The sequence below is a fragment of the Mustela nivalis genome, assembly GCF_964662115.1.
Source record: "Mustela nivalis genome assembly, chromosome: 15".
Classification (NCBI taxonomy): domain Eukaryota; kingdom Metazoa; phylum Chordata; class Mammalia; order Carnivora; family Mustelidae; genus Mustela; species Mustela nivalis.
This window is the reverse complement of record NC_139034.1, coordinates 54,959,437-54,981,576: the sequence shown is the minus strand read 5'-3', so window position 1 is coordinate 54,981,576 and position 22,140 is coordinate 54,959,437.

Sequence of the window (22,140 nt, the reverse complement as noted above, 5' to 3'; positions counted from 1 at the left end):
ATAGATCTCTTGCAATTTTACTTTTTTCATGTTCCAACTGACCTATTAAGGATGACTTAGTATTTTTTCCATATGTTCAAATAGTCAGTTCTACTGTTCCCTTTTCTTGCTCTGGACATCCCCACCCCCACCCCTTTGTTGTCCAGCTCCGATCTGCAGGGCTGTTCTCCTATACCAGAGCCCCCCTTTTCCCCAATACCATGGAGTCCTCCTTGGTGGGATTTCTATTTCTTTTGCTAAAAGATGCTCTCTGGCAGCTGCCTAACAGAGGAATCACAGGGGTGCTTTTTAGCCACTGCATGCTAAACGTATGTTTATTCCACTCTCACATTGTTGGGTCCCCCCAAAATGGGTACCCCAATGATGGGTCCGTGATTAAAGGAGCGAGACTGGTAAAAAGCGAAAGTCAAGCAAAGCTTTATTTCGCACCAAGCATCAAGAATCAGACTGACCGTCAAACAGACAGGTCGGGGCCACCCCTTTCAGAGAGGGCGACCGCTCCCTGCTTTCTAGACTAACTTTTATAGAGCAAAGGCCATGTGGTTGGGCCTGGCCACACACAGGTGGCCAATGAAATCGTAACACACAGAGAAAGCTGCACAGTCATGCTAGATGACCAACTGAATTACAACCTATCCTAGTAGACCTTTGAACCAGCCTATCACCTAGTTCAGAATTGGTGCCCAAAAGGTGCCCAAAGGGTGGGGCCCATACTCCTTGGTAGCTAGGAGACAGTATGCGCCCCCACTGACTGAATACCTCCACCTGGCCTGACCCACCCTTGTATTTGGACTTTGTTGCCTGGGACTGGTTTCCTGGACTTGCTTTTAAGTAAGTTCCCCTGGGATGGGGGCAGAGTCAATTTATGTTTTACAACAAAATGGCAGTTCAACAGGGGTGGGGCCGCTCTGGCTGAATAAGCCCTTACAACATTTGATTGAAAACTTTGATGTATATGGTATTTTATGTTGAAAATAATTTTGACTCCAAATTTTAAAGACATTGCTCCAAAGTCTTCAGCTTCCAGTTTGTTGGGTCCTCGGTTCTGGGAATGCAGGAGGAACAATAGAAATAACCGCCAGGGCTGCCATCTTCCACCCCCTCCCCCCCTTCCTTAACCCTTGACTCTCCCACCAAAAGGGTGTAAGCCCAGGTCACGTTTCCTTAGGTAACCCAATACCTATGCAGGAAACAGGAATATCAGGAGCCCTCACCCCATACCTTCCGATCACCAAATACCTTACAACATATGGATGTGAGCCCATGCCCTGCCTTGGCCTGATAAAAGACCCCCACCAACTCCCTCCCAGGGCCACTTCCTCCACTCCCCCTTTCCGAGTCGCAGAACCTCACCAGAGAGTGCACACCTCCTGAAACTTCCCTGGAGAGTGCCTTTAATAAACCTTGCCTTGGCCTACCTCGCCTGGTGTTGTGTTTACCTCACCTGCAAAACTTTACACTACTGAAAAATCTGATGCCATTACCATCAGTAATACTGTATATCTGACCTGTTTTTCTTCCTCTGGAGGCATTTAGGAAACATAATGATAGCTGTTGGCATAGATCTTTTCTTTTTTCCTTCCTTCCTTCTTTTCTTTTCTCTTCTTTCTTTCTTTCTTTCTTTCTTTCTTTCTTTCTTTCTTTCTTTCTTTCTAATTAATTGTGTGGACCTTCTCAGTCTGGGGAAATGTATCCTTCCATATCAGAGAATTTTTCTGTAATTGTTGTTGGCTGTTTCTTTTTTGACTTCTCTTTTTGGAACACTTTTTTTTTTAAACTTAAAAAAAAATCAATAATAGAACCTCTTAGGTTAATCCCCTCACTTAGTATGTTTGTTATTCTCCGTTAAGTTGTGTTTTTTTTTGGTTATTTGTTTTTTTTTTTAGTTCTGTGAGTTGACAATATTATTTTCCAAGACTTTGAATAATTTCTCTTTGTTTATTTTTTAATTTCTAAGAGCTTTTCTTCTTCTTTTTATAGTATCTTTTTATTATTTAATGCTCGTAACTTCTCTCTTTATGAAGGTATTGACTATTTGATTTTTTGAAATTCCTGTTTAACAGATTTGGCCTTTGTTGTGCAACAAACTAACTCAAAATGTAGAGACTTGGAACAATAATTTCTTTTTTCTACACCATTCATTGCATAACTGGGTGGTTCCTTTGCTGGTCTTGCCTGTGGTCAAGATGAAGCAGTCAGCAGGCAAGATGGGGACTGGCAAGGGTGTCTCTCACCCAGGTTTTTCCTCTGCAAGCTAATCTCAGGTGCTCTGGAACTTATTCATATTTTTCAGGGAAAAAGAAAATTATTTTTATTCAGTCTTCAGTGCTATGCTAGTATCTTTAACTTAATGAACAGTGAACCTGAACCTTTTGTGTGTGGTGCTTACACTCCATGTAAGTCATATGGACATTCCCTGTTTAAAGCAAGGGTGTTTGTACCCATTTTATACAATATTTATAAGGAAGGCCTACATGCTGAAATGAGAACATTTGAATGAGAAATCAGAAGACTTGGTTTCTAAATATTTCCTGAAGGAATGCATCTGCCATGAGCCAGTGGTGTTACTCTGGGCAAGTCATTTAGTTGTCTTGTCCTGGATAGTTTCATCTGTGAGATAAATATTTTAACTGAGTTCTCTGTAGCCTTTCCTCCACCTTCACATTCTGTGGTTTTTGTCATGAAGGTATTATTTCAAATTGGAAGAAAAGTTAATTTCATTGCTTCAGAGAATTACATACTGGGGGGGGGGGCATGGAATCATGCCCCTCAGGAATAAGAAATTGGCTACAAATCTTCACATGGGTTGGTCCTGGCTTCATCTGGACCTCAAGCCTGGGCATTTGATTCACATTTCTCCCCTTCCCTGCCCCTGACCTGCTTATAAGTCATCTTTGTGTTACACACATCTTGTCTGTTTTATGTTTCATGGGATGTTGAGTCCTTTATCAAGTGTGCAACTTTCTTTGTAACATAGTTTCATTGGAAAATATACTTCCAGAGGTCCAGGAAAATTGTGATAAATATAGAAGGCAATTTATCTATTGTTATCTATGTATCTATTGTTGATTTCTATGAAGGTATGAAAATTTACTAGAGCAGCCATTAAAAAATACCACAGACTAGGTGGTTTCAACAAAAGAAATTGATTTTCTTATTACAGGTTTGGAGGTTAGAAATCCAAGATCAAGCTATTGGCAAGTTCGGCTTCTTCTAGGTTTCTCTCTTTGGGTTTCCAATGGTATCTTCTCACTGTGTCTTCATGTGGTCCTTTCTTCATGTATGGGCATCTCTGGGATCTCTTTGTATGTTCAAATTAACACTTTCTTATAAAATCACCAATAAAATTGGATTAGTATCCACCCTAAAGACCTTATTTTAACTTTATCACCTATCTAAAGGTCCCATCTCCAAATACAGTCACATTCTGAGGTACTGGGCAGTTAGCCCTTTAACATATAAATTTTAGGATGGCATATTTCAGCCCATAACAAATAATTTATGCATCTCATATTTATTTGTCAATTTTTATGTCACCAGACAATGACTGTATGTGTAAGCCTTTCAGTATGATAGGCTATATTTAACAAATAAAAATTATGCATTGGGAAATTAATCTATTGAATTTTAAAGAAAACAAGCCCTGGAAAGTAATGTAGGTTGAGACTGAATGTGAAGCTAGCCTGGGTCCAAAAATATCACCTTCAGCTTGTCCAATGACATCTTGCTCAAGTCAAAAGCCAAAGATCAATTCCTATCTTTAAACCATTGAATGTATTGACATGACCAATTCCTCATCTGTAAATAAAGGTATTAAATTAGTACAGTGGTTTTCCTAACTTGAAACAGAAGTTAGCATCTCTAGAGATGAGGACCAAGAATTTATCAGCAACACCCTGGTGGTTTACTTGCACGTTTAGCTTTGGAGTCCATTAGATAAAGTGATACCTAAATAAAAAAAAATGATACCTAGGGGCGCCTGGGTGGCTCAGTGGGTTAATTCACTGCCTTTGGCTCAGGTCATGGTCTCAGGGTGCTGGGATCGAGTCCCGCATCGGGCTCTCTGCTCAGCAGGGAGCCTGCTTCCTCCTCTCTCTCTCTGCCTGCCTCTCTGCCTACTCGTGATCTCTCTCTGTCAAATAAATAAATAAAATCTTAAAAAAAAAATGATACCTAAATATGCCCGTTACCAATTATGCTCACTTATTTTTTAATACAACAACTATGACCCACTCCTAATGTCTTATTATATAGAGGTTTAATAATCGTACTTCTCTGCTTTTCTGCTGAAGATTCTGCACTGAGGGAGGAAATGGACAGAAACAAATGTGATTCCTATGGAGTTGTTGGACAGTCATTCTTTTTTTTTTTTTTTTTTTGAAGGTTTTTTTTTTTAAAGGTTTTTTATTTATTTGACAGACAGAGATCACAAGTAGATAGAGAGGCAGGCAGAGAGAAAGGAGGAAGCAGGCTCCCCGCAGAGCAGAGAGCCCAATGTGGAGCTCGATTCCAGGACCCTGGGATCATGACCTGAGCCGAAGGCAGAGGCTTTAACCCACTGAGCCACCCAGGTGCCCCTGGACAGTCATTCTAAAGAGACAGACAAACATCATAAATTAAAACAACAATACACAGAATGACTTTTAAAAATATTGCAGTTATATAATGTAGGCTTTAGAGTTAAGGAAAATATAACTTTCCTAAAATAACCTTTGGTTTGTTTTTCGCTTGACCAAGCAATGCAATATAGCATAGCAGTTAAGAATGTGGGTCTTAAATGATATAGAATATTGGCTACTACAAAAGAAAAATAGTAGAATAGACTGGACCAATAGCTATTAACTACATCTTTCAATACATCTCTGTTTGTAATTCCTGACCTATAGTGGAAACACATGCTTATACTCACCTAGACACTCATGCATTTCCAATCTATTGTGATTATTTCCCCAAGGATGTTAAAATTATAGAACTTTCTGGATGGAATATAGCTTAGAGGTCATTTAATCTGTCTAACTCACAGGGGAGGAAACTGAGACACAGAAAATTGTGACTTGTCTAAGATAATCCATAACTCAGATTATTTTTTTAAAACTGATTTTATTCTTCTTGTCTATCATGCTTTCTTGGTCTTTGACTGCTGATTTTGAGGTTATATAAAACATATATATGTTATATATGTTGTGCGTATATATGTGTGCATCATATATGTTACATGTAACAGATGCATTACACATGCATACATACATGCATGCATGTGCACACGTGTGTGTGTGTATGTGTAGACTTACTATAACAAGATAAAGTCAAATAAATATAAGATTATGGACCAGAAGTTCCAAACGGATAGCTGGCAGTTGAGCTTTGTCTGGCTCACACTATTTCCTAAATTGGTAGTTAACATTAAAAATGTGTGATATTTCACATAAGATACATATTAACAGCATCTTTTGGAAAAAAAATTAGGGGTGCCTGGGTGGCTCCTTGGTTAAGCATCTGCCTTTGGCTCTGGTCATGATCCTGGAGTTCCAGGATTGAGTCCTGCATAGAACTCCCTGCTCAGCAGAGAGTCTGCTTCTCCCTCCCCCTCTGCTCCTCTCCCACTCCTGCTTGTTCTCTCTTGCTCACTCACTCTCTATCAAACAAGTAAATAAAATCTTAAAAAAAAATACACTTGGCAACCTCGAGTCCAAGTTTTCCCATAGTAACCATTGGTAGCATGTAAGTGGCAGTCTTTCCTCTTTAGACAGGGCATTTGTCCTCTAGTTCACTTTGGACCCGTTGAGTCCACAAGGCTGAATCAAGCAGTAATTCTCATTTTTCTCTGTTCCTTCACTATTGCTTTTCTAATAGTAAATTTAAGTGGAAATGGAACTATTTCTTGTGCCCACGAGTCTCTCTAAATTGAAAAAGCAAAATCATATTTCAAGGAAAACATTTTCTTTCCTACCCCCAAATCCCTCACTTAGAGTGTATGTCCAGTTCTCACAGGCATTTAAGGATGCACAAACTGTAGAATGTCATGGTTCTCATCTGTCCTGCTCCATCAGTAAACATGAGGTCAACACAGACTCTTATTACTGACAACAGTAGTACTGTGAGGTGGGTGGTGGGTTTTGCCCAAGCAGAGATACAGTAAAATCTTAGGTGGGAAAGAGGAGAATATGTGAAACCTGAAAACCCTCTCTCTTTTGATCTACCTATTTGGGAAGGATGTATTTTTCTCCATCTCTTCCCACTTAAAAATATGTATCATATGATATCTGCTTTAAAATAGAAATTTGTCTCTAAAGCTCCCATTTATGTAGAGTTTAAAACCAAGAATACCTGAATAATTCTATTGCAAGTTCCATTTTGTTAATCATTAATATGTATGTGAGACTTTGGACTAAATTCCTTTTTTAACTGTTCATAACTTTTTAAAAAACTATTTGATTTGGAGAAACTCCTTTGTTTCATCAAAAGGAAAGAATAAGCTTATTCAAGTGAACAATTCGGTGTTGACTTCATTGAAAGTCTCTGGAAACAATAATAGCCATATGATCAAAAGATGAATGGCTGGGGGAAGATCCAAAATTCAGTAGGCATGACCTGAGAAGCTCAATTAAAATCATAAAATAAGTACTCTCAATGTTCCACTGAACTATCAAAGCATTTCTCCTCTTAGGAAACTGAGCTTTCACAACCCAGAAAGGATAAATACTCTTCTAATTTCTTCAGTTATCTTCCATTTAACAGAACCTAGAATGTCATTATTGTCATTGTATAGTACTGGAAGGAAATTCCAGACACTCCATAAAAGCTTAAAAGTCCATATTCACTTGAACTTCAGATAGACCATCTTCCCCCACTCCCCCAAATAACCATTACCAGATTTGACTTTATATCTGAGAACAGAATGCTGAGAATTAATGACCTGGAAGTTGAAATGGATATGCAGAAAGCCTTACTAGTTAGAGATGAGATTATTCAAAGAATTGCCCACTTCAAAGTTATAAGCAATTCTGTAGGAACTGATGAGATAAAAGTCTGTACCTTTGGGCTGAATATCTTCTTTAGCGTCAATTCCTTTAATATCCCATGTATCTGGACCTATGAAAGCTAAATTGCTTTCAGCTCAATTATTTACTTTCAAATGAATTGAGAATCTGTAAACTTTGATAATGTATGAATACAAGAAGTCTGCAGTTACTCATAATCAAAGTAATCTGACCTTTCCATAATTCTCCTTATCTTTTCCTCTTTCTTAATTTTTTAATTGAAGTCTAGTTGACATACAATATTATATTAGTTTCAGGTGCACAATATAATGATTGAAGGATTATATACATTACCAAATGCTCACCACATTAAATGTAGTTACCATCTGTCACAGTATGAAATTATTACAATATTATAATTACTTTAAATATAAATGGTCTAAATGCTCCAATCAAAAGACATAGGGTGACTGAATGGAAAAAAAAAAAAAAAAAAGACCTATCTATATGCTGCCTATGAAAGACTCACTTCAGACCTAAAGATGTGTACAGACTACAAGTGAAGGGATGGAAAAGATATTTCATGAAAATAGAAGCAAAAAAAAAAAAAAAGTTGGGATAACTATACTTCTATCAGACAAAATAGACTTTCAAATAAGGACAGTAACAAGAAACAAAGAAAGGCAATCCATAATGGTAAAGGCAACAATCAAACAAGAGGATATAATAATTATAAACATCTATGTATCCAACGTGGGAGCGCCAAGACATATAAAAAAGATATTAACAGATATAGAGAGAGAAATCGATGGTAATGCAGTAATAGTAAGGAGTTTTCTCATCTTTTTTCTTTTTCTTTTCCTTTTTCTTAAGTAAAATTGTTTTGGGGGAAGATACCTGGCTAGCAGCTTAGAATTCTTAAAGTCAACTGTCTTTGTTAGAAATAAGTTGGACATTTTGCTTAAATAATGCATGTCTCAAAATCCTTGCTGAGAAGTCACAGAAAAAGAAAAAGGAATAGTAACAACAATAACTGCTATTTAGAGCTACCTGACAAGTTGTGTATGGCACAGGCAACAGTGGCAGAACTGGGATGGGGGTGGTGAGAGGTGTCCCTACAGATTCCTAGAGACAGGGAGTCAGAAGAGGTCTCTCACAGCAATCCAACAACCCAGGAAAGATTTTTAGTTTGTTTGTTCTCACCAAGGAGTTGAAAAATTGTTCCCTAAACTTCATTGCTCCAAGCCCTGAATTTAACTTGTATACTAATTTGAAATTGTATTTTCATTATAAAAGCCATGAAACTCTGGAGGTGGCAGAGGGGTGACAGGTAACTAAATTAAAAATGTTTGTCTCACCGATGAAATTTCCGGAACAGGAGAATTAAATGAGTTCTTCAGAATAACATCATTGGCTCATGGCGGACACACTCCTGCGACCTTTTAGCACCCACCTGACTCCTTCATTTCACCACACATGCTTTTCTTCTAAATATTTTGTAAAATGTATGCAAATATCCTTGCGGAGGAACAGGGAACTTTCACATAATAAACATAAAGTATAAGCACCACACACAAGAGATTCAAACCTACTGTCCATGCTGTTCCATTAACTGACCTCACCTAAGTTAAATCCGCTAAGTATGATAACATTAAATATTGAATAAAAGTAATCCTCCTCCCCAGATATGATTTGTAGAACTGATGGGGATGGTGTATATCCATTTAAAAGGAAGTGTCGAGAGAAGTTTGAACTACTACCTTCTTCCTAAGCTATATGTAAAATTATGACTTTGTCCTAGTGTGATCCTCATCTACATGCATAGTTTTCCTCAAAGTCGTCTTTTATATTTATCACCACGGAAGAATGCTTGCTGCCCTGGGTGTGCGCCTGACCACCATGAAAATGGCAGATGCGTCTCCAGAAGTTCAATCTCGAATTTTTTTCTTTTGTTTTTTCTTATTGCCAGTCATGCTATTAGAAGAGTAACAGCCACTTTTAAAGCAACAAAGTCCTGATTCAGAAGTGAGATTCTCTGAAGCTCTTCAAATAGTTCACATGGCTTAAAAAAATTAAGCCAGCTCAATGGAGTGGAAGTGTTACTCCCTCACTCCCTATGGTTTCTGAAAGCCATTAACGACACATGTCTCCTTTGAAGCATTTATGCTAACATTACTTTCTTTGGTTTGTTTCCCAGTCCTGCTGCCTTTCTTATAAATAACACTTGTAAACAGGAACTTAACTACATGTAATGGGGAGAGAAGTTGCCTGGATTTTTTTTCAGCCTCTTAGCCCCCAAATATCTGAGAGGATGATCGGTAATTGTACATTCAACCTGTGGGGCACAAGGAAAAAGCCATAGTGTCAGGGCTGACTCTTTTTTAAGCATCATATCTTAAAGATAAACATTTTAAATGCTATATGATAGTGTTTCTGTGCATACTTTTTCCCAAAAGCTGGATTAGAGTATATATGTATGTGTATACATATATATTTATTTCAATAAAACAGAGGACCCTGATTTGGTTTTTTCATTTGCCTACTCCGCACTACAAAATATTTATTTAACACAACTATAATTTGTTAAAAGAATAGCATAACTTTTCACCATGTATTATTGTTTCTTGTCTTTAGAAATTAAAGGCCATTTGTTTTTTTATTAAAATCATCCCCAGTAGAGAAAAACTAGGTCATACATCATGCCAGGTCCAAGACTGGAAATGAGATTAGACATAACTCATGAGCTGTGTTTCATGTTAATCAATTAGCATTTTGAGGGACCAGTCTCCTCCAATGGATTTGTTATTGCAGCTATTCTGGGGAAAAGAGTGGGAATAAAATGTTTCCAGAAAGATTGCTTGGGTGGACAGTCAAGTGGGAGCTCTAGGCTTTAAGGACAGTTGGAAGACATTGGCACCAGAAGAGGTAATGGCTCTCCAGAAGAGTAGGAGTACCCAAATAAAAGGGAAAGAATACTACAGACCAGTTTTATTAAAATGAATGATTTTGCCATTGCTAGGAATAGTGTCATTGAAATGATGACGCTATTATAACAGCTTTGTTGGAATGCACTAGACATTTTTGAGACCAGATTACCTTTGAAGGTTACAAAGTTGTCCCTCTCAAAAGAGGTAAGCATGAGCAGATGACAACGAACTATTTTATAGTGGATTTATGTTGACGTGAGTCATATCAGCCTGTTTTTTTACTCTACTTTTTCTACCCAAAATATGGAGAAAACTAACATGGTCGTAATGAAGTTTTAGGTTGCGGGGTTAAAAAACAATGCATGAGGAGTAAAAATAAAAGACAAATTGAAAAGCACAAAGGCAATAGAAGTCTCTTTCTACTCAGCCATATTTTATTTAATTTGAAGAAATATCATCAATAAAGTAATACAACATTATGTAAACTTACTTCATAAAATGCCTTCAAAAAGTGCATTTGTCTCATTTAATCCTAACAATAACTCAACTGTCTCTAGTTTTCAGATCGATGAGAGCATGCGCACCAGTTAGTGAAATGACTTGGCCAAAGTCTCCTTGTTAATGAAGAAAATGAAAGAAAATGTTTGATCTCATACATTTTGCATCTTGTAAAATGAAATTTCATGTTTTTTCCCCTTTGCTATCACAACAAAAGAGGCTTCTTCCAATAGTAACATTTTTACACCTCACAACATAAAGCACTTGGGTTTAGCATGAATCAGAAAATTAAAAGAATTACACAAAAATCAGAGGCCAGGAACAGCCATTTAAAAAGCCAGGCCTTGTAAGTATCCTGTTGTAGATCCAGGTGTATCGCCCAGATGGCACAGGTATAAAACCTATGAAATGGGAAAAATGAGATCGTGAGTGCTATTATGACTGTTCTACATCTATAATACATTTATCCCAAGAGGCAGTTGTACAGCTGTTAACATATATGGGCTTGTATTTTCACTTGTTCTTGCAAAGATATTTAAGATTTATGATGATGGGTATCTTTCCTCTGTAAAGACTGCAAAATAAGGAAATTTACCCAGAGCACAATAAGGTGATGAGATGTATTCACCAAGGATTATTGCAGCAAATGAATAAGGAAGACACTAAGACTTCCCAGTCCTCTCAGTTGCAGTGGAATTAAAGATAACCCTCTTGTTTCTCAGTTGGTTTGTTCTGTTATTCTGTCCTCTTCTGCTAACTATGCTGAAGAAGAAACGGAAGGAATTGCAAAATTGCAAGTTGGCTTTCAAAAGAAAGATATTTAAGTGGACACCTAATTTGAAATCATTCTTCGAACTTTTTTTTTTTTAAAGATTTTATTTATTTATTTGACAGAGAGAAATTACAAGTACACTGAGAGGCAGGCAGAGAGAGAGAGAGAGAAGGAAGCAGGCTCCCTGCTGAGCAGAGAGCCCAATGCGGGACTTGATCCCAGGACCCTGAGATCATGACCTGAGCCGAAGGCAGCGGCTTAACCCACTGAGCCACCCAGGTGCTCCTCTTCGAACTTTTCATGTAAGAATTTTTCAAGCCTAAAATGCAGAATGTTTTCTGTAGCATTATTTTCATATAGCTGTTGTGCAATTGGAGTTAAAAAATAATTTTATCTGTTCACATGTTTTTAAAAAGACATATGCTTAAATTGGCTCTTAAAAGACACTCGATGGTCTTTAAAAAGTGCCCAGGAGAGAATTAGTTCTTACTTCTACTCTAAAAACAGCCACAAAGTTAGTGGCTTAGAGTAACACAAATTTATTATCTTAAGGTTACAGAAGTCAGAAGTCCAAAATCTGTCTAAATGGTTAAAATCAATGTATTAGCAAGGGCTGTCTGTATTCCTTCTAGAACCTCCAGAGGAGTTTGTTCTTTTCCCTTTCCTAGCTTCTGGAAGCCTCCTGCATTCCTTGGCTCCCAGCCCCTTCCTCCATCTTCAAAATCAACAGCGTTTTCAAATCTCTTTCTGATCCTTTTGCTTCTCCTGTGATTAGATTGAGCCCACCTAGATCATCAGGAGATTCTTTGCATCCCAATATATTTAACTTAAACACATAGGCAAAATCTCCTTTTGCCGTGTAAGGAAATATATTCATGTTTCCTGGGGAGCAGGATACAGACGTCTTTGGAGGGCCTTTATTCTGCATCCTGTATGGGATGAATTTAATTTGTTTCCCTGTGAAAAGTTGTTTTAACAACACTATCACATTCATCTCCTATCTGAAACTTAAAAATAAAAATGTGGGTTTGCCTGGGTGGCTCAGTCGGTTAAGGGTCCGACTCTGGATTTCAGTTCAGGTCATGATCTCAGGGTGGTGAGATGGAGCCCCGCATCTGTCTCTGTTCTGCGTGTGGAATCTACTTAAGATTCTCTCTCTCCCTCTCCCAACTTGTATATTCCCAATCTCACAATCACAGTTCAGTATTGAAGTCCAAATTCTATGCAAGGGCTAATAACTAATAATGATCAAAAATGTTTGTTAGATGGCAAAAGCATTTTTCTAAGCAAGAGAGCCCTGTATTCAGATTTGGGAGATGCTCACCAGCCCTTTGGCCTCGCCGCCATCTCAGACTCTGCCTTCAGCAAGTGTTACACATGGGCAGTATTCTCAAAGAGATGCTTCCTCTGGTTTTTCTCTTAGCAGCTCCAATGATTATCAGGAAATAAATCAACCATCAGCAGTCATAGACAGCTATTTAAATCTGAGGTTTGAACATCTTAATTGGTGCATTAAAAGTTAAAGAGGCAAAGTCACATTAGATGCATAAAGCTTCTGTGCATAAACTCTAGCACAATATTCCATGGTCAAGAAAGTATCACGTTGTTTTCTGTATTAAATTAACTTGTCTTGGAACCTGTTTTGGGCAAAAAGAGGAAAACTGGAATAAGAATCTTAAGGATATATTGCAGTACAGAGCAATTGTCTAGTTATCTCTAGTAGATTCAAAATATGCATACAGAGTAAACCTCCCCAAAATCATGTTTGCTTATAAGCATTGTGACAATGCATCAAAGTTGTCTTTTGAATTCCCTGACTTGGTCATAATTTAAATTCATCAAAATGAACCTTGATATATGTTTCTTTAAAAAAAAAAATTAGACCAAATAATTTGTTTTTTTGGGGGGGGGGGATATGTTAAATATTGAAATCTAACTTTTTGGAATCTGCTTGGGCTTTGAAATAATTATGGGCCCTATAATATTGAATTCTGTAGGTTTCTTTCACTTTCTTTAAACCACATTCATTAGAGGGGCTCCTAATGTGTAGATATGAATTTTCTGTGGTGTAGAATGACTTGTTAAAAAAGAGATTCTGACCATCCATTGGATACACAATTAGTTTTGGACAATATAATCCCTAAATTCTATAGTCTCCTTAAAATCTATTATGATATTATTCCCCTTAGAACCATACTATTTAGTTTCACCAAATCACAGTTTTACAACCTATCTAATTAATGACTACTATTCTTACTTATAGCCAATAAAACTATCTGTCTATAGTTCCCTGTCATATTCAGATACCACATGGAAACCTAATTCATGGAACAAAAAGATTTTAAATATCATTTTAATGTACTAAATAATAAGTAAAATCTGGAAAGTTTCCAGAACCTTAGATTTTGTGAAATTAAAAAAAAAAAAGACACCATTTAACTATATTTGTAGAGATACTTAATGTAGTTTTAAGCATGTTCTTAGGTGTGAATTTTTATTTAATAATGGAACTAGCTCTTTTTTTTTTCCCAATGAACACATTTTTAATAGAGGTAATTATTCATTTTGTAAAAATTCTTTTTACATTCAACTTTCCCCACAAACTAAGGATGTTTAAAAGTGGAATATTCCCATGCCAACTACTCAATTAAAAATGTGTGGGTTATCTATTTTTGGGATAATTCATGTCAATTTTTAAATCCTGGGTTAATTAAATTTGACCCCACATCCCAGCATGTTATTGGATATTTATTTAACAGATGCAAATAAGTTTAAATGTAATCTTAATATTAACCACTGCTTATGTAATTAAAAAGTAGAACCAGCTGGGGGGAAATAGGAATGTGTTTTTAAGTACACACAAGCACACATCAGGCAATGTTTGTGATGAACCATAATATGACAATCCATAATTTTCCACTCGGGTGGATAATTTAAAACTGATGAAATGGAGGTGTCATTTTTCTAATCCCTATAACTTCTTTAAATCAACTTTTTAGACTTTCTTTGGAACATATTCCTGGCTGCAAGTGCTCATTAGACATCTTATATTGCTTGTAATATATTTTCAATATATTTGTTTTGCAAAATATCAGCTTTGCTTTCCCAGTAACTAGAAGATTGCCTCCAGTCCTTATAAAGAGTATATTTGCTCTCAAAAAAGTTGGAAAGCTGAACTGATAATCAGGTGAAGATTTGGAACCACGCGGCAAACATTCCCGACTTTGCCATGTAATAGTTGAATATTTTATAAAATCATGCATTGCTTCGTAAAATGATTTAAAGCAGTTGCTTACCAATATATTTTATTCCATTTTAAAATATTAACTTGAATGTATCCAATAGCACATTTTAGTTTCATATTTTCACTTGTCCAGTGGATTTATGACAGTACTCCTCATATTTTAATCATACACAGGCTATCTATTCAAATAAAACTTTTTAGCAACATTGTTTAAATTTTAAACATGCCCATTCCTGAAAATAAAAAAAAATTAAACATTGTGTGTATATATGCATATATATTTAAAATAATGCTCTTACTAAATTCAGAATAGCCATTGAATATTGCGACACGTTGACTACCACCTTCTTGCTAAGTATGTGATATGAACCATGACATTACAATCTTAAAACTGTAACAAGAATGAGTTATGTTTGTACTATTTCCCATTCTCATTATATTCTTTGTCACACAATGAATTAATGTTGTGCCATTTTCTATTCTCATTACAATCTTTTCCTTATGAATGGGGTATCAGAATTTTAATGTCTTTTGTAATCTGTGAAATATAGTAGTATGTTTTGTTATACTACTATGACCTTGCTAATATTTTGCATTTTGATTGGTTAGTCCAAGCTGTAATATATAGAGTAAGGTTAGAGTAATTGGCCAATGAAATAATTCTTAGCGTTTTTGACTGTTTTGATCAAATGAGTTTAAGAAACATTTTAAAAATCTTAATTTTTACATGTTTAAAAAATGACAACCTTGGGATAACAGGCAAGCATATCTGTGGATAGAAAATATATAGTGACTCGTCTACATAAATTGAATGCAGTATAGAGAAATTATTTCAGATTAAAAGAAAATGTCAGAAATGTGTTTCCCTTCAGATTTCTTTACTTTCTTTTTTCTGATTTGGATGCAAATAAACCGCATAACAAAGTGATTTCATTGTTTTGTCTACACCTTTCCTTACATCTTCTTGTAAGCCTTTTATTTGAAAAGTTGTACAGATAGCAAATTGTTTCATCCCTGTGAAATTTGCTATTATAATTTCATGTTCAAAATATTAAATCTTGTTTGATATTGCATCAGTTCATAAAGTATTTCTGTCCAATTTCTAGAAAAAGTAATGTTATTAGGAGAAATGATATTGAGGTAAGCCCCAGTTCTAGTTTTCTCAGCTCCTTAAGCTTCTTTTAGAGGGCTATTTCTAGTTGGCATCCACATTTATATGCCTATCTTTTTTTATACTTATATCTGTACCTGTCCTCTTTTTGGAAAGCGGTGTCGATACCATAAGAAAGACAGTGACAGAAGTGGCTGCTTTTAGAAGAAAGTATATGAATGACATAAATAGTTATATGTTGGGGTCTGAAAACAATATATAGAAATACAAAGGAGCAAATAAGGTAATACATGGGCCGTTGGAGGTTAATATTGTAACCAACATAAAATGTCTAATTTAAGCATTAATTTCACATAATGCATTTTTATTACTTTTTGGGGACTAGGAGCAAGAAAGTGACAGGGTGGGAGCTAGAGAAAAAAGTAGCTGTTTCCAGTTTAGTAAACTCTGCTGGCCTCACATTTTGATGAGTGCCCAGACCACTTTGAGGCTGTAGACAAACTCTCAGCACACTACTGACACTACGAAGTGAAATCAAAATTTTGTCTTACGTCATTACAAAAACAAGGTGCTCTGTACGCTCATGCTGTTTGATTCAGTAGCACATGTAGCATTTTCATGGTGACACGGCAAGTATCCACAAATACTGATTTCTAGAGTCCCAATTTTTTAAAGTGACGTGTAAATCTTCTAATGCATGGCTTCATTTTGATGCTTCTGCATTTTGGTATTAAACTACACAGCCCTGCATCATTTTTCTTAATTCCTTTCATCATTCAAAACACCACGTGATTATTCCTACCAAGCATGGAGCTATACTGTACCTTTTCACTCATTACCAATTTTATTAGTGAGGAAGAATCTGAACTCCTACTCAAGGACCAAAGCAATTATCTTTATGCCATTGATACAGAGCAATTTCCAGTGTTCGGATAAGCAAAGACAAAACTTTCCCAAAGGCTTCCAGTGGCATTTACAAAATATGACGTGAAAGAAAAAAACTGATTCAGAGACAAGAAAGTTCACTTTGGGACCTGTCTGCCCTAAAGCTGCTGTGTCAAATCTGAGAATTTCCTTACTGTCTGTGAGTATAAAAGAACTTGATCACGCTAAAATGTCCTTAAGTGTGTATGAGGCTATTTGTGCCCCTAAATCTTATATTCAGCAAATCATCCATTCTCTAGAAATAATGTATGTTTTTACAGCAATTACAAGTTTAAAGTTTGGCTTTGCATCTCTTAATGCCTTTTATTGTTTATAGCTGGAGTGCTCTAGTTTGCTGAATTTTGTCACAGATAACACAGGTAACTGATTTATTTTCTAAACTTCAAAAATCTTTGGTATGCACTTTTTGCTTAATCTTTTGCACTGACATTAAATTTCCAATCACTGTTACATTAAATATGTGAAAATATGTATGTCCTTAGTTGTCTTCCTTTGAAACTGTGAACATCCATAGGGATTTATTACCACATTTTTTCATGTTCACTTTTGAATGGCCATTACATTTTTTTTTCATTTCATCTCATACTGACATTTCATTTAAAAAGTTCCTAGATTTTTCAGAGATCGACATGCTTGAAAAAATTGTCTCAAGACATTTTCACAAGAAATCACAAGAAACTGTGTTACTAGATGTAAGTTTGTTTATACAAAAAAAAAATTGTAATTTTAAAATCCAATACATGTAAAAATGGAGGAATAAAGAAAACTTAAAGTATAATCATAGATGAGTCAAGTCAAACCTAGAGCTTCACTGAAACATAATTTGCAGGATGACTTCAAGGTTATAGGAGCATCTAGGGAAGAAACTATTCAATAATAGTACTTCTTCAAGTTGTCCTACATGATTGAGGCTGAACAAATTGTCACACAAGCTTGCTTCATGTCCCTTGGGCCTAAATTTAGCCTTCTGGCTTGACCCTAAAGTTTCCACGAACTCTGATGGAAGTTGTGAACACACATCAGAGTGAATATTTTATTTTTAAATAGAAGAAAGAGAAAGTGAAAGCATTGTGTGGTTGCTGCCTTTTAGAGAAAGAACACATATACTGATTATCTGAAATTTAACAATGATTTGACTAAACTACCTCGCTAGGTGGCATGATTAAATATAGATGAGAGTCAGTAGAGTGCTTATTTGTTCTTATTCTGCTAAAAAAAAAAAAATAGCTAAAATTTCAAAAGGTAAATGTATTAGTCCAGGAGTCATTAAAGCACACATTCATCATGGGTCATGATGGACTTTCTCACCACATTTGAAAATAATGAGTTTGGGGCTCCTGGGTGAGCAGAAAGGAAGCATCTGACTTCCTTTCTGCTCAGGTCCTGATGGCAGCATCCTGGGACTGAGCTCCATGTCAGGCTCTGTGCTCAGCAGTAAGTCAACTTAAGGATTCTTTTCCTCTTTCTCTCCCTCTGCCCTTTCCTCTCTCTCTCTCTCTCTCAAATAAACAAATAAATCTTTAGAAAAGAAAAGAACAGGTTTTATTTTCAGAACATCCATGTTAATAAACCTAACTTTTTTTGTTTAAGATTTTATTTATTTATTTGAGAATGAAAGGTCAGAGGGAGAAGCAGGCTCTCTGCTGAGCAGGGACCCCAATGCAGAACTCGACCCTGGGACTCCATGATCATAACCTGAGCCAAAGATAGTCACTTAACCAACCAACTGAGCCACCCAGGTGCCCAATAACTTTAATTTTTTTTTTTTTTTTTAAGATTTTTAAAAAATTTATTTATTTGACAGAGAGGTCACAAGAAGGCAGAGAGGCAGGCTCAGGGTGGGGGGTGGGGGGAAGCAGGCTCCCTGCTGAGCAGAGAACCAATACAGGGCTTGATCCCAGGACCCTGAGATCATGACCTGAGCCAAAGGCAGAGGCTTAACCCACTGAGCCACCCAGGCACCCTTACAATAACTCTAACTTTTTAAAAGTGCTTTCTGCATGTGGGCCACTACTCTAGTTTTTTTGTACAGAATCAGTGAACTTATCACAACAGCCATCCAAAGTAGATACTGGTATTTCTGCTCTTTTATAGATGAGGAGACTAGAGCATGAAAAGAGCTGATGTAAATTTCTCAGGGTTTGGGCAGTAAGTAGACAGTGGATGTAACATTGAAGCCCAGATTACATGACTTCAGAACTCTTGCTCTTAACCACTAAACACCTCCCTAAATCAAAGAAATGTGTCACTACAAAGCTGTTTGTAGTATCAGCTGAAATAGCCCAAGCACATCATTTCCCAATTCAGGTGTCTGTGTCTTTAGGAATTAATTGACCACTATACCAAACTACTTGTAATTCCTCAAATACGTTTAATGAAGCCAATATTTTTGAAATATTTCCCAATATATTTTCCCTTCTCAGCAATCTGACATCTTTTCCTTCAACCTTTTCTCCCTTAAGGCAAAGATAAGAGAATATAAGGAAAATAATAACAAAAATAATACGAAGAAAATCCTTCCTGACAGGAAGGACATAGAGGGCTCTTCTCTTTATCCAGGAGGGGGGTGGGGAAGAGAGTGAGAATGAGAATTGGGGTAAGAAATATTAAGGGAGCAGTTCAATCAATTAGCTTTGTCTTAGGCTCCTTTATCCACGTGAGGTGAAGTCTGTCAAACAATGAGAATGGTTTGGGGCAATTCCAGAGGTAGTTCCTCTGGACCTCAAGCCCATAGAAAAATATAAAGGTCATTTGAGAGGCCCTGTACCAATACATAAACCTAAATCAGAGCAGAAATGGTGACAGGATGGGGTAGAGAACGTGAGAGAGCCTGACATAGGTCATCCCTTATTTCCCATGGTCTCCAAATGTCATGGGAGAGATTCAGAGGTTGTCATGGGATGCTGTGGGAGTCTCAGGGAACATCTGAATGTGTCGGCCAAGAGGAAGTCACGATGGAGGGAGCGAATCCCACATCAAATGCTCTGAGGTCGACCCCCTCAAAATTATTGTCCAAATGAAGACCGAGTTGAGTTTCTGGGACTCAACATAGGGGGAGCAGCAGAATTCTCCAGAAGACATCTTCACTCACCGTAGTCCGTTCAAAGAGAATTCCCACAAGTTATATAGTTGCTGAGTGACATTCACAGACCAGTCAAGAAAATGACATCTCAAGTGGAGAGCCTGTAGAGAAGGACCAGAGATAAGCCACCCCTTTTCTTCCACAGTGAGGTGCCGTAAGCTTCCCCTGTGCCATGAGAGGAGAAACAAAAAGAAGGGTAAGGAGGAAGAAAAAACCTTGAAATACAAGTTTCTCAAAAGACATCTAGTATATCTTAGGTTAGGGGGACTTGTATAAAACCTTGAGTAATTATGTTTCAGGATTTTTTTCTAACCATCAGTGAAATGATAGGAGAGGGAAAAGGTGTCCAGAACAAGAATTCATTAAAGAAAATCCCAGAAGTTACATTTTTATATGTGTATTGTAGTTGTGGTAAGCAAACTCCCACCAGTTGCAGCATAGGCTATTTATTGTGTTTCTAATACTTTGCACATGTTGATGCCTGTTTCTTAGATGTCCTTCCTGCCCATTATTTCCACCCCCCCTTTATTGTCCATCTCTTGAGATTTGGTCCAAGTGGTGCTTTATCTTGTGCAAGTCTTCTCAAAGCTCAATTATTCATGCTTAATTTCAGTTGCCACGGAACCCTGGGCATTCTTCTCGCATTATGTTCCTATTGTTCTTAGCTGTTTTCTCCCCACTGGACTATGTGTCTACAGGGAGAAACCATGTCTTATTCATCAGGCTATCTCTACTCACTAGCACAATACCAGGCATGGCAAGTAGAGACAAAAGACTTAGAGTTTTTAATATGGTACTCTGTTAAAAACAAAATAAAACAACAACCAGCCAACCAACCAACCAACCAACCAATGTCCTTTCTACCATACTAATGACAACATTTGCTTTTAAAAAGAATTGTTGAAAGCACCTTTGGAATACTCATGTAGATTTCCAGACTCACTCTACTAAAACACCTCACATCAGATATAATTTTACCTGACTTTATTTTATGAAACTAGGAATATTTCAGCAAAAAGAACACTGCACATGAAAAATCTTACCAATGTATGGACAGAGGAAATGGAAACTCAACCTATTAAGATCATTCACTAAATAGTCACATCCTAGTCTGCTGGTGTCTCCTCTGGTCTCAGGAGAGGTGGCCTCCTCTATCCTTTCCTCTTCTTTCCAAAAAGCACAAAATAAGGACTTTCTTGAAACTCTCCCAGCACAACTTCCTCATAATGCATAGTTAGGGTTCAGTGATGGAAGGTTCATTGTTGGAAGGTTCATTGGTGGTTAATTTTCAATATTAGGAACTCTCTGCCCAAGATAATAAATTTGGCAATCAAACTTTTTAGTGTTTATTTAACAAACCCTTAAGCAATTAAAGTACAATTATACTATTTTTAGAGACTTAAAAACTTGAAGTAGAAGTGCATATTTTTGGTATATGTGTATTTAGATTGAATATAGAGCCTGAAATGCTATTGAAAGAAATCACCAAGCTTTACTAAACTTTATGCATGACTTGACTGCAGTTATACATCTAAAGAAAACAAATATAGTTCCTAATTAATTCACCTTAGAATAGCAACTATTTGTTTAAAATAAGCAGTTTAGTGAAAATTATAGATAATGGTTTCTAGAATTTTTAGTGTGTGGCTTTGTTAAAATTTCAACCTTTATAAAGACACTTCATTTTCCAAACCTTTTTCTCAGGTTCTTTGCTATACTTGGACTTTTCTAAAACTGTATTCTTACTCTTTTATTTTGATGTTATTCTATGATTTTACTTAAAGTTGTATCTCAGAATAAAAAAAACCTTAATAAAAACATTTTAATTTTTAAACTCTTTATCCTTTGTGCTCTCTTTTCTATATTTCTTGTGTCCAGATTTTTTTGGAGGAAATGGGAAATTTATTTCTTTGGGAAATTTTTCATCCTTGACCATTTCCATGTTGTTGTGGCCACAATTCCCTCTCAAATTAGATTTAGCCCTCTGGGTAGACTTTGGTTATATTTATTATCTTGAATTTGTTATTCAGTCAGTGAATCATTCATCAAATAATTAAAAATCTATCTTTAAGAAGTACAAGGTTGTAGAATACATATTTCCTCTATTAGGGGAGGGATCTAGTTTAAGACAAAACATACAGACAGACACACACACAGTCAACACCAAGAATTATGATGACTGTTAGTTGACTGAGAAGATTGGATAAGATTAGCTCTAACATTTTTCAAGCCCTATAATCTTGAAACTGTATCACTGAGTTTATGAACAAGGAGTGCTCTAGCTCTTCTCAGTAGAGAGAGACCATTCTAGAAAACAGTCATCTAGCAACCTCTTTGTGGTAGGGTATGCTTAGAAGCTCCTATTTTCAGGATTGAGCTACAGATTTATGGGGGGGTCAATACCAACTTTTAGTTCTTTCTTTATAACTTTGGTTAGACAGAAAAAGGTGTTTAACACTCAGGTAAGTACAGAACAATGCAGATGGCAAATTAAGCCAGAAATACAGAATGTATAAATACAGAATATAAATACAGAAATGTATAGGAGCATGAATGCATGAGGATGATGGTGAGGTAGTGG